Source organism: Paroedura picta, chromosome 8 (assembly GCF_049243985.1).
Source record: "Paroedura picta isolate Pp20150507F chromosome 8, Ppicta_v3.0, whole genome shotgun sequence".
Classification (NCBI taxonomy): Eukaryota; Metazoa; Chordata; class Lepidosauria; order Squamata; family Gekkonidae; genus Paroedura; species Paroedura picta.
In genome coordinates, this window is record NC_135376.1 from 18,435,069 (window position 1) to 18,449,013 (window position 13,945).

At 43.1% G+C, this 13,945-nt stretch overlaps 1 long non-coding RNA gene across 1 annotated transcript; it reads right to left on the minus strand.

Moving 5' to 3' along the window:
- Positions 1-7,430: 7,430 nt before the first annotated feature.
- Positions 7,431-13,423, minus strand: LOC143842586 (uncharacterized). Its single transcript, XR_013233198.1, has 3 exons — positions 13,291-13,423; positions 11,052-11,097; positions 7,431-7,507 (listed from the first exon to the last, which is right to left on the minus strand). It is a non-coding gene; the product is annotated as an uncharacterized LOC143842586 (long non-coding RNA).
- Between the last annotated feature and the right edge of the window lie 522 nt (positions 13,424-13,945).

Consider the following 13,945-nt stretch of genomic DNA (forward strand, 5'->3'; position numbering starts at 1 on the left):
ACCGTAAATAAAAATTGATTGAGTAGTCTCAAAGCTCACAATCATCCTTCCCTGTCCTCTCCCAACAAAAGACACCCTGTGAGGGAGGTGAGGCTGAGAGAGCCCTGATATTACTGCTGGATCAGAACAGCTTTATCAGTGCTGTGGGGAGTCCAAGGTCACCCAGCCGGCTGCATGTTTGGGGAGCAGAGAATTAAACCTGGCTCGCCAGATTAGAAGTCGACGTTCCTAACCACTATACCAAGCTGGCACTCTAATCAAATCGGTATGTCAAACCTTTTTTTTAAAGAAAAAATCTAATTTTAAATGCCTAGTTACATGGCTGCAATGAAGAGCCATGCCACTGTGGTAAAAGATACTTGCTTGATGACTCATTAAAAAAATATCTGTTCTGTCTTGATGAACCAGCTTTCATGAATTTACTGCATTCTTTGCTTGGTTCACTGGAAAATATTCCCTCCTCCTTTCATGCATTGCTGGAAATAATAGAAAAGAGCAAGAGTCCAATAATCCTTAATGATGTAACAAAATTTGTTGCAGCTTTTATGAGCTACTGCTCATTTCTTCATATTCTGTCACAAATGTTGTTAATCTTTAAGATGCCACTGAACTCTTGCTGCTATCGACTACCATAGCTACCCAACTTGATCTCTAGTTTATTATTTGGTTAGGAACAACTTGGGCAATGCATCAAATATGCTAGTATATTAGGCAATTAAATTTCATAATCATGAATGCTAATGTATTGGGCTACCACGGTTATAAAATATGATTTAAATCCTGTGTGAGTGAATGTAGCATGGAAGAATGAAGAGCTACCTGCATCTCAAGTTCTCTACCTTTCCAGCCCCAGCTCAGCCAATGCTTAATATATCATCTGATACTATCATCATTTATCTTATGAGCCTCTTGTGGCGCAGAGTGGTAAGGCAGCCGTCTGAAAGCTATGCCCATGAGGTTGGGAGTTCAATCCCAGTAGCCGGCTCAAGGTTGACTCAGCCTTCCATCCTTCCGAGGTCGGTAAAATGAGTACCCAGCTTGCTGCTGGGGGGGTAAAACGGTAATGACTGGGGAAGGCACTGGCAAACCACCCCGCATTGAGTCTGCCATGAAAACGCTAGAGGGCGTCACCCCAAGGGTCAGACATGACTCGGTGCTTGCACAGGGGATACCTTTACCTTTACATCATCCCCTTCTCATTTGCTTCCTACACTTCTAAGTTATTGAAATGGCGTGCTATGGAGCTATCATGGATAGCAACCAAACTGAACTTTCCCCTCAATTTCCATATCTTATCCTAGTTGAGCTATTTGCCTGTTCCTGTCAGGGTCCCATACTTTGGTTTTCTGATGGCTGTTAATTTCCCTCCTTCCTTCATTGGGTTCTCAAGTCACTTCGTTGCTCTGTTCTCTGAAGTGTTATCTCTATCCGTTCCTATGTTTGTCTGAAGGACAAATGGCCTCACTAGGTCATGGGCACCTGGGTGCAAAAACTCTGCTCTGGTTTTGTTTTGAAGACAAGAGACTGGATTCTGTGGGAAAGATTTTTGGTGCACAATTTGTATGTGAAAGGGGGGTAGGGTCTTGTCTATATGAACCCTGTGTTTGACTTAGTACTGCTGGCGCCCGTGCCTCCCCCCCCCCCCATGGCGCAGCAAGTGCTGAGCTGCGGGGGAGAGATGCGGGTGCTGGCACGCCGGCAGGCACAAACGCACAGGTGTGGCAGCTCCATGCCTGCATGTTTGCACCTGCCGGCATGCCAGTGCCCATGCCACCCTGTCCCCGGGCCTCCCTCTCCCCCTCGCCTTGGTCCCTGTCCCAAAAAAGGTTGGGGACCACTGTGAAGATTCAAATACAGAATCTCCAAATGAATTGGACTGCCACAGGCAATAGTAGACAACAAAATCAGTGGTATAGCTCAGTTTCTTGCATCTTCAAATGTTTTTAGTTTTGTTTGCTCCAAGTGACATGTTAACCTCAGAACAGCATGCATGTCTGTCTGATATACTGCGCAGAATCAAAACCTGATGTGAACGAAGTGTTCATATGGAAGACCTAGTGCTCAAAAAAATCAAACACCTGTATGTTGACCATTCGAGAAGGATGGGGGCAATTGTCGTTATCATGACCAAAGAATTCACCTAAGCTAGAAGACTAGTGGAGGCCAGTAGATCAAAAGGTTTTCTGGGAAATGGACTCAGGTCTGTAGTTGGCCATGAATTCTGCAGGAAACATAATACTAGATTTTTTATGATGCCTTCTAAGTGCCCTTCAAAAGCTGAGCCATGAGGTGGCCCTCTAAGACCCCTGTGTTTGTATTAACAAAGTATGGAAATGCTACCTTGGGTCTTTGATAAATTGCCAGTTCCATGGAGCAGGCCTGTAGTAGGTGTCCCCAACTTTGCTGCTGCTTTTTGAATTTTGATAAAGTGAAGTATATACCACCACAAAATGTCTTTTTGGGGGTGTGGGAGAGGAAGAGAAATGATCAAACAGAAGGTTCCAAGCCAAGAGTCCTTCTGTGATGGAGGCAGCTGCTTCTGAATAGGCACTTCCTTAAATTAGATGGTGATGCCTTCTGATTTTTCTCTTGTTCTTAAGGAGAGAGAGGAAAGCAGGAATTAATTACTTGCTTTGGGGGACACCAAAGTGCTCTGTTTTTCTGTTCTGTTAACAACTCTTAAGTGAGAAGCAGGCACCAGGAGACACACTGACAAATTGATAAACTTCTAAATATCACTGCCAGGTAGCAACATCAGGGGAAGGCCTCAGTCTCTCTGTTCTATTGTTGGCCCTCCAAAGTAACTGGTTGGCTATTGTGTGAGACTGAACATGCAAGACCAGGTGGGCTGCTGGCCTAATCCAGCAGGGCTCATCTTATGTTATAATGGTATCCTCAAGCACCACATTTGGGCACTATAGTTGAACCTGCTCAGGGACTTGAAAAAGGAATTGGTTCTTATATGCTGCTTTCCTCTACCAGAAGGAGTCTCAAAGCGGCTTACAATCACCTTCACTTTCCTCTCCCCACAACAGACACCCTCAGAGGTGGGTGAGGCTGAGAGAGCCCTGATATTACAGCTGAGTCAGAACAGCTTTTATCAGTGCCGTGGTGAGCCCAAGGTCACCCAGCTGGCAGCATGTGGGGGAGGAGCGGGAAATCAAAGCCGGCTCGCCAGGTTAGAAGTTGGTGCTCCTAACCACTAAACCAAGCTGACTCAATATTTTTTCTATCTGACAAGTCTTTTCACCTTTAATAGCTGCATGACAACCAGAAATTTAGCAGGTTTTTCAAGCACAAATAGTAATAGGAAAGACGAGTGTTGAATTTTTCCCCGCCATTCATCCACCAAGGGCACTGTTGCCTTTTGGGGGGAGGGGGGTGTTTCCAACTGTACTTATTAAACTGTCATTTGTCATAATTGTTTTTTCAATAAAATCTGAGGCCTGATTTAAATCTCTCACAGATACTGAAAGATTCAGGCAGAAAGGCAGTGGTGAACAGTGACATAGGTACAACAACTATACTTCTTGTTACCTTGGCTGTTTTTCTTAATGTGGTAGCCACAACACGTTTGTGAAAAGCTCTTGGTTAGATGTATACAATGTACTGAGTAGTTTAAGCCTCAATGCTTATTTACTCATAATACTTGAAGAGATTATTGTCATTCCTCCCTCCTAGCCTTCATTTCCTGTTAGTTTCTTGTTTGTTTATCTTTTTGCTAAGCCTATAGTTCGCAGATGGAAAACTGACAAAATGTAGGGTGTGTGGCATACAGATGGCCTAGGGTGCATCCCATTTCCCAAAATGAGGCTGCAGTTGCCAGATTCTGAGAGCTGGAAGGCACATGTACATGCATGCAAATCCATACCCTGGCATCAGCTTTGGTTGTGGTTAACCCTATGAACCATCAAAACGGAGGGAATTAACTTGCTTGTCAAAGCCAAACATTGGTGAGTTCATAGCAGCCATATTTAGTAATTCTGGCCCATCCATTTTCTCACATGCCATGAATGCCTTTGGAACACGCCCTTGGTATGAGACATATTGAGTCACTAAATCTATGATGCCATAATTTGTGTGACCACACTGCAGTCCTATCCTGACCAGAGTACCTGAATATAGGACTGAATGGCTAACCTTCCTTATTCTGACCATGTTAAATAGATGATGGAGAAACAAGAGGTGATACAAAATGGGATGCACTGGTTATAAACAATGTTTATGCAAAATTCCACCTGCAAGGGCAAAGTGATATACCAATCTTGATGTAGATCTGGAGACTAAGGATGACTCCTCTAAATTGTATGAGGGAATGGGACATAATCATAATTAAATGAGTAAACTAACTGAAAGCTCATTTCCATCGAGAATGTGAGCGGATAATCTTGAACAATGATAATAATTTTTGAAAGTTCCTCTAATGAGGCTTACTACCAACTAGATGGGGTTAAGTTTGACAAAATTAAATCCCTGGGAGGGAAAGGGACAGCAAGAATCACTTAAAAGTGTACTAATAGCTTCTGGACTCTGATTTTATTGTGCTACTTCAGACCAACACGGCTACTCATTTGAACAATATCATCATGTTCAGTAAAGCAAAAAGTCTGTTTTCCAGATGAGATGCATGCTTGCTTATGGACTGAGAAACCACTGAGCATGAAGAATGTGCAGTCTTAAGTCATTTTCATGCTTATCCAGTCAGCATGCACACTAAGAACTCAAGTCTAATTCACAAAAGCTTAAACTGGAACAACATGCCACAGGATTTATGTTTGTTTTCTCGTGAACAAAGGAGAATTGCTAAGTGATTTAATTAAAACACTTGCCCCTAATTTAATAAACTAATGTCATGCATGAGGGGGGAAATGCGGCTGTCAGCAAAATGATCTGCAAGTAATCCAGTAAACGGTATTGACTGGCCACACATCCCTGCCAAAACAAAATAGCCGGGGACCAAGAGATGGAGGAATACCCATTGTGATCAACACAACTACTAACAACAGAATTTCTGCCAAACGTCTTGGAGTTAGTTGCTGGGTGGGCTATGCAGTCTCCCAGATTATTAAGTCTGGGAGACTTTGACATTCTGGCCTAGTGAAATGCACTCCTGGGGAAGTTCAGAGCTCTGTGGGACCTTAATCACTTCCCCAGGGCCTGTTAGATGGAGCTATCTGGTAGCATAACGGCATTTCTGATGGCCAGAGATGGCAGGTTCTGTCCATCTTCCTCCCTGCTACTGCAGACTGGCAGACCTCACAGGGAAGAAGGCCCAGCCTTCCCTTCTTCCTGATGAGCAGAGTTAAACATGCAAACGAGCAATCCTTTTAGTCATAAGTAATCTAGTCTCAACTATGCTGCACCTTGCAATTAACCTCAATAGGGAGATCTATATTTAGTGCTTCTCCATATACTCCAAGCGCTTCATATACATCTCATGAGTAACCTATGTCAATATACCTCATTAAGCAAGCTGGTATTCACCGCTATATCACCAGCTTATGTAATGGTTTGCTTAGGGCCCTCGAGTCAATTTCCAACTAATATGAGACTTCAAACAGGAAAATGCCAGCTCATAGCATAACCCAAGGTCTCTCAGCTGACAAATCTGCACCCTGAGTTCATGACTTCTCCGCTCTGGCCAAAATGGGTTTTGATGCAACTGCTCCCTCAATAAAGGTAAAGGTATCCCCTGTGCAAGCACCGAGTCATGTCTGACCCTTGGGGTGACGCCCTCTAGCGTTTTCATGGCAGACTCAATACGGGGTGGTTTGCCAGTGCCTTCCCCAGTCATTACCGTTTACCCCCCAGCAAGCTGGGTACTCATTTTACCGACCTCGGAAGGATGGAAGGCTGAGTCAACCTTGAGCCGGCTGCTGGGATTGAACTCCCAGCCTTATGGGCAAAGCTTTCAGACGGCTGCCTTACCACTCTGCGCCACAAGAGGCTCCCTCAATAGCAAGGGGTTATTCTGAAACCATGTCCTAAACCCGCTCCTGCCACAAGTTGTGAACTTAGACTGGCACAGCAAGCATTACACGTGGCAAACACAAGGACTTAAATTATAAGCAATTCACATACTGGACTACCCACTGCTGAGTCAAGTCCATGTCGTCAATAATTGTAGCCTCAAGAAAAGAAAAGGCTAGCGCACACAAACATATCCTGCTGAGGACTGCCATAGCTAGAAAAAAAGAACGGGGGGCTATTTGAACGAGAAGGCAAGAAGTGGGCAGCATACAGAAACAGGAAGAAACAACTGAGAAGTCAAAAAATACCGCCTTATAATTTCCTGCTGGTTTCCTCCTGGCTCCACATCTCCCTTTTGAAATTCATGCATTAAAGCAGGGGTAGTCAAACTGCGGCCCTCCAGATGTCCATGGACTACAATTCCCAGGAGCCCCTGCCAGCGAATGCTGGCAGGGGCTCCTGGGAATTGTAGTCCATGGACATCTGGAGGACCGCAGTTTGACTACCCCTGCATTAAAGGATGTTACCCAATCTAGATGTTACAACAACTTTCAGCTGCCTCTCTGCATGGAAGTCCTACAAGGCACAGTGATTTATCATACCCAGACATGCTGGCTCTTGGCTTGAGGCTGAAGTCCCTTGTTGCAGAGTTTTCTTCTACAGTGGTCTCCCCAATTTCTCTTTACAGGTCAAGATCATCCCTAGCACAATGCAAACACTTGAATTATTTCAATAGGATAGGTTTAAACACTTCTTTATTCTCCCAACACAAATAAATGGGATTTCAGAGAGCTTAACTCTGACAGGATCAAAGGCAGACCATTAAATTTAGTTCGGCTTTCCTGTTTATCTATCTATCTATCTATCTATCCATCTATCCATCTATCCATCTATCCATCTATCCATCCATCCATCCATCCATCCATCCATCCATCATCTATCTATCTATCTATGATTTCTATAAAGTCCTTCCATACAGCTCTCATGTTAATTTGGTGATGGTTAGAATTTCTACCCATAACATTTCTGCTAGTAAAAATTCAAAATAAAACCATGGAAGACTAGGGACTTTCTGCTTCCTTCCTGCCTCCAGGACTCACTGTTGCAAAAAACAAATTTCAATGGGCAATTGAAGGCAATGTATATAAATGGGCAATATATAAATACAATAAAGTATAAAGAGAGAAATAGGCTCAGATTTTTAAATAACTTTATTTACACAAACACATCAAAATTACATAGAGAACTCCCAGGACCATCATGGCAAACACGGACAACTGTGATCTCAGGCTACTTGACTAGGAACTTCAGGAAGAACCTAAAAGCCAGACGTAAATGGACTGGAATGAACACATAAGCTGTGAAGACCAGCATAGTAATAATAGTGGCAGCAACAGCGTGTATCACTATTTGTTCCCAGGGCTCCAGGTCAGCACAACAGGAGACCAGCAGGAACTGAAAATAAAACCAGTAGCAAGAATCCTTTATATGCTTCACCGTTTTCATCGCCATTGCTCGTTGCTTCTGGAAGTTTGTCCTACATGATCAATAAAAATGTGAAAGAAAGAAAGTTTAAACCAAACTGAGAATAGAGAGACGATGGCTCTTGTCCATTTCCCTCCCCCAGAGGCAAGATTTCCCTTCCATTTTGCTTTCCCTTCTGTGACTGAGCCACCCGAGTTATCTGTTTTCTCCTTTCCTGGAGAATTTGGCTATCCTACCCTGTCACAGTAAAATTTCCTGGCTGTTTGTTTAGCCCAGGAATCTGAGGGAAGGAATGGGAGCACCCTTTAATTTATACAACTTAAATGGCATTTGGGAAGTTTTTATATTCCAAATCAACAAAAATTTTTATTCAACATGGAAAGGAATGTTCTGGGGAAATCAGGGGTAAAGTTCCTGCAGTAACTCAATATAAATCCAGAAACTGCAACTAGTCCAGAATGCGGCTGCCAGGGTCCTCACAGCAACACCTCGGAGGTCCCAGATCCGGCCCATCCTCCAGCAGCTGCGCTGGCTCCTGGCAGAATTCCAGATCAGGCTTAAGGTGTTGGTTATCACCTTTAAGGCCATATGCGGTCTGGGCCCAGTATACCTGAGGGACCGCCTCTCCACCTACAATCCTCAAAGAGCCTTGCGCTCTACTACCTCCTGGTGGTCCCTGGCCCCAAGGAAGCCCACTTGACCTCAACCAGGGCCAGAGCTTTCTCCATTCTGGCCCCCCCTGGTGGAACAAGCTCCCAGAGGAGATCAGGGCCCTGACAGAACCTAAACAGTTCCACAGGGCCTGCAAAAGGGAGCTCCTCTGCCAGGCATTTGGTTGAGGTTGACCAAACCACAGCTTCCAGTTGGTCCTCAAGCTCCCCCCCCCTACGACCAACACTAATTGGTTACCCACTGGGTCCAGTAGGAATTGAGCTGAGGCTCTCACAATTTCTATTTTATAATGTTATTATGATCTTGTTAAGTTATTATTGTTATAATATTATTACTGTTACTGTTACCTGTTACCATATGTTAATTGTATCCTTTCCTGTTTTCTGTAATCTGCCCTGAGCCCTCGGGGAGGGTGGTATATAAATATAATAATAAAATAAATACATAAATAAATAAAATCAGGTAAAATCAGGACATGCACAGACTTTAATTCTTATACTTCAAGCTAATGAGAGTTTAAGTTATGTAGAGTTACCTAAAATCTTTATGCTGAGAGGCTTTTATTGTAGTGTTTCCCCAAACACTCTAGTATACTTTCCTTGAGTATTCTCTCTTTTGGTTTCCAGAAGTCTGGTACACGCATTTCAATACCCAAACCCCTTCTCTTGAAACACCAGTACTTGTATTGAGTACTCTACAGTTTCTAACCACACCAGACCAGGGATCTCTTCAGTTTTCAGAACTAACTCCTGTTTCTTTGGCCCAAATGGGAGTCCCCATCTAACTACCTATTCATCCTTGCCAACCTTCCTCATGTTCTCCTGTCTGTGTTAAACTGCTCTCAGCCAGGGCTGAATTCTGAAACTGTCAGTACTCAATTCTTCTCAGCTAGGGCTGAATTTAGACTGCAATTGGCCTGAGTACCTCCGCTTAGCTGATGCTAACCAATCACTCAAAGCTTTCTGGCTCTATGAAGAATTAACTCTTCACTGGTTTTTATCTGTTTACACAACACTTCTAAGCTGTTAAAAGTGTAGTCCATCACAGGGGTTTTTTAAAAGTTACTTCCATTAAATATACAGTGAGCACAATTAATCAGAAACAGCCACTACATAAACAAAACAGATCTGAACTGAAGCCAAGATTTACAAGGTTTACAGCATTCTTCAAACTGATAATCTGACATAGCAAAGATTCTCTGGATAATTCCTGTTAATGGGAACAAATTAATTCCCATAAGCTACACAGATGCCTTTGGATCCTCCAGTACTTTGCCAAATAAAAATATATGCCAATTCTAGGAGGGTGATCTAAGGCCTGTTCAAAAACACATAAATACTATTATGCTCAGTCAGATACACTCCCACCAACAAAATAGACTTTGAACACTTGAACAGAAAGAGAAAATGGATAAGAATTTATGGGACAAGTCATCTTAAGGCAGGCTTTCCATTCCTCAAGTCAGCACAGCTTAGATATGTAGGTTAGTATGACACCAATGATTCCTTGGTGAGTATGGGTTACCACCCAGTCAGGTCCGTCCGCCCCCCCCCCCCCTTTCAATTCCTCTTCTAAATACAGTTCCTGTTCCTTATGGATTTTGTCCATGTAGGTCTCATCATCTGCAACATAGTGTTTTTTCATTGCTCTTTCACCAGCTGAAAAACTGGTTGAACTCAACCCTAAGTTTTTAGTTAAGTGTGAAATTGTAATGAAAACCAACAAACGAAGGGCACAGCCAATAATAGTGTACTTTCCCTCTCTGCAGGTAAAATAAATACAAGACCTTCATATGCCTACAAAGCTAACTTGTTCATGCCTCAGGCTTAATATCAGGGCTCTCTCAACCTCACCTACCTCACAGGGTGTGGGGAGAGGAAAAGGAAGGCAATTGTAAGCCTCTTTGAGACACCTTCTGGTAAAGTGGCATAGAAGAACCATTTCTTCTTCTAAAGACTATGCTGTCTAGTTTATTTGTACCTTTATAGCCAAAGGCCAGTTAATGACTGAGGTGTTGAAAGCTCACATATATGGAAATCTACAGGAGATTTCTGAAGGATATATAAATAGCTATTTCAGGATTCTGTATTACCTTATCATAAGTCAAACAAGCTACATTCAAGAACCAAGAGTTTTATTCAAGAGTCCCTGACAATATTTCAGCCATCATGTGGAACCAAGACAGATCGGGTCACCATAGTTGACACAATCTATATATGAGAAAAGTGATGAAAGCTGTTCTGAGCCCAGTTAAATCAGATGGCTATTTTTGGATTCAATTTCAATTCAGCTACTCAGGGATGGTCTCATGTTGGCAAAAAAAAAAAAGGTTTTGTTCCATAAAGATAAGGGGAACAGAGTGACTCTGAAACTGTCACAGTTGGGTCATCCAAGTGGCACCTTTCAATACTAGACAATCAGGGCTATAAAATGTCACTCAAAATGTTACCATCCCCATTACTTCCTGAATTTCTAGTTGTGTGCTAACACATCACAGTAGAAGTGCAGATGCTGTGTGAATAGTTGTATTAAAAGTGTATTGTGTGCAATACGCTCTTTGTAGACCCACCCATAGCAAGCCTGAGGGACACGTGTGCTGTAAAATATATGGTAGGATGCATGGTAAGATGGGTATTTATATATCAGCCTTGGGCTGTGGATCCAGTTCATTGGTAGGGGTGTTTTCCTTAGGTGCAAGGAGCCTTCCCACAAGAGGATGTCAGATAAAAGTGCCTGTACTAGCAGAATGGATCTGTAGGATCCATCTTTAAATATTTCCTGGTACATTTAAGCAAAGACGCAAAAGGTTCATCAAACAGGAGAAGCTGTGCATTTATATCTACAAACCAAATTAATTTGCATGTGTTCATGTCCCATGTTCTTTGCACAAGCCAACTTCAAATTAGTAACTCATTCTTTATTACCTGTATCCAGTTATGAGTTCGTGAAGATTAGTCATTCTCACCACTCCTAGGAAATAATGAAAAAGCAATTGTACAAGAACTGGAAATGTTTCAATACAGTACAACTGTCTGGATTTGGAAGAAAGAGTGCTAAGGAAGTTTATACGAGCTAGAAAGTAAGGATAGTTTTATAAATCTTTACCAGCAAGGACAAACCAGAACCAATAATCCTTTTTTTATATGGTAAAATGTCAATATATAGTACCATTCGACATAACAGCAAGTCCCCCTTCCCGCATACTTATGGTGTATTATGAATACTACTCAGCTGGGAAGTAGGACAATAAAGTTGTATGAATAAAAAGGAAATGTTCACACACCTCATAAACACCAGTCATTTTACAAAGACTTCTAAATAGTCATCTGAACTCAATGAGAATCTCTCCCAGCAATCAAGTACAGATGTTGGTTTCTTTTCCATACAACTCAGGGTGGCATTAATGGTCTTCCTGCCTCATTTTTCCTGACAAAAAACCCCGTGAAATAAATTATGCTGAGAGAAGACAACTAGTTTACACCAGGAGTCTCCATTGTGTGCTGTGGGCACCACAGTTCCCCTCAACACCTTTCCTGATGCCTGCCAAAGGTTTTTAACAGAGTTCCTGATTGGCTGTGCATATTAAAATAATAATTTTTTGATGGCAGCTGCCACTAATAGGATTGATTTTATTCTCTCTCACATTCCTCTTTCCCAGTGTATTTTCCAAACTATTCCGCTTATCCCTTGCCTTTGGGCTTCCTATGTGTTGTGGGTTAATGGGTGTGGATCACATGGTTGCCATTTTGAGCCTGGCTCCTCCTGCTGTGGCAGCCACCTTGGGGTGGTTTGCCCCCCATTCTGTGTCAGAATTCCAGAGACGCCACAGGCTCAAAATCAGGGGTAGTCAAACTGCGTTCGCTGGCAGGGACTCCTGGGAATTGTAGTCCACGGACATCTGGAGGGCCGCAGTTTGACTACCCCTGCTCAAAATGTTGGACACCCCTGGTGTACATGTTAGATTTCAAGTACAGATCCAGGTCTTTTTCTCATCTCTGTTGCAAATGGGAGTTAAATATTGGTATTTTTCTGCGTTCTGACAAACTAGAGTTGCCAGACTCCATGCTGGGCCTGAGATCTCCTGGAGAACATGGCTGCTATGCAGGGGCCGGGGGAGACTCTATGGCAGGGGTAGTCAAACTGCGGCCCTCCAGATGTCCATGGACTACAGTTCCCAGGAGCCCCTGCCAGCGAATGCTGGCAGGGGCTCCTGGGAATTGTAGTCCATGGACATCTGGAGGGTCGCAGTTTGACTACCCCTGCTCTATGGCATTATACTGTCCAGAGGTACTGCCCTCTTCGTAAACTGCGTCATCTCCAAGATCCACCCCGAATTTTCAAGAATCTTGTAACCTGGAGTTGGCAGCATCTTCGCAAAACAAACTTATGGAGTAGGATAGAAGTCTGCTGTCAGATAGGGGAGGCCAATAAATCGAATAAATAAAATGAAGGGTAGTAGTGCAGGGGTAAACGGCAAAAGATGAAATATAAACTCTAGCTTGAAGAGGAGGAAGAAAATAGATAATTAGAAGATTAGCGAGAGACACACACACATGGAGTAACGGCTTGTCATTCTAATTCTATTGGAGTCAAAGGAATTAGAAGGGTGTAACGGCTTAGGACTGCACAATTAGTGTTTAAATTTAGCTTCATTTTTGACCTGTATTCTTAGCTGTAAAAATCCTGGCGTGTAATTTAGCTTACACACACACACACACCTGTATATCAAACATCATTTGCCAAAAGGAGGATGTAACCCAAGTGACATGTGATGGAAAACACCCATATTTCTGATTGCAGTATTTAAAAATCCACAATAAATCCTCTTTAAGCCTGTTGCTTTTTTGGCAGTATACACCCCTGCATTCCCAAGATCAGGCCTTTTAACCTGGCTGTGAACGAACCCCTTCCTGAACTTGCATCACTACTTAAAATAACCTTGGAAAACTATGTCTAAATATCTTTTACATTTTTTTTCCAGCCAAGGGCAAGCGTGAGAACAAGATAGATTATGAGAAGGGAAAGGAAAATTCAGTGCTGACGAGTTTATCCTGTATTCATTTCCAGTGCCTAACATCTGAAAATCACACAACTTTCCCACAATGACCCTGAACATGTGCAAAGTGCCTTCCCCCATGCACGCGCATTCCGCATTATACAAACCTGAAAGTCTTCTCTGGTCAGGAAAGGTAAAACTTTTGGGTAGGCCTCAATCTTTTGATTGTGGCAGAAAGGGGGGCGGGGTCTGGCACACCTCAGACAATGGTAAAACAAAACTGGCTTGAACTAGATCTAAAATGGATGCCTGGATCAGGAGGCTGCTGACCAATCGTGGAGTCATTCAGAGTCACATGTCTCTTCCACCAGCAACCTCTTGGGCTCTGCCAGGTTTCTGCAGAGTTCCAAGATTGAGAAGTTTACCCCAGTGTAGGGAAACTTTCTGAGAACAGAGAGGGGTGTAATTCCTTTTTTAAAAGAGAGAGAAAGAGCAATGTTGCTTAGGAAATGGTGAGCAGTCAGCAGCAAGCCAGCCTTGCCCATTTCCAGATAGCGGTATTCCCTGCGCTGGAATGTATGCAGTGACCCCAACATGAATTATGAGATGGTACGACACTTTATTGACATTATACATGTCCCTCTCAAAAAACATATACCCGAGTTGCCAGCCTCCAAGTGGGACCCAATGATCTCACAGAATTACACAATTCATCGGCAGACTACAGAGATCAGCAGCAGGCCTGGGTAAAATGGCTGCTTTGCTGTGTGGACTCTGGCCTCATGCCTCACAAAACCTGCACAATTTTCTTTTAGCTTTGCA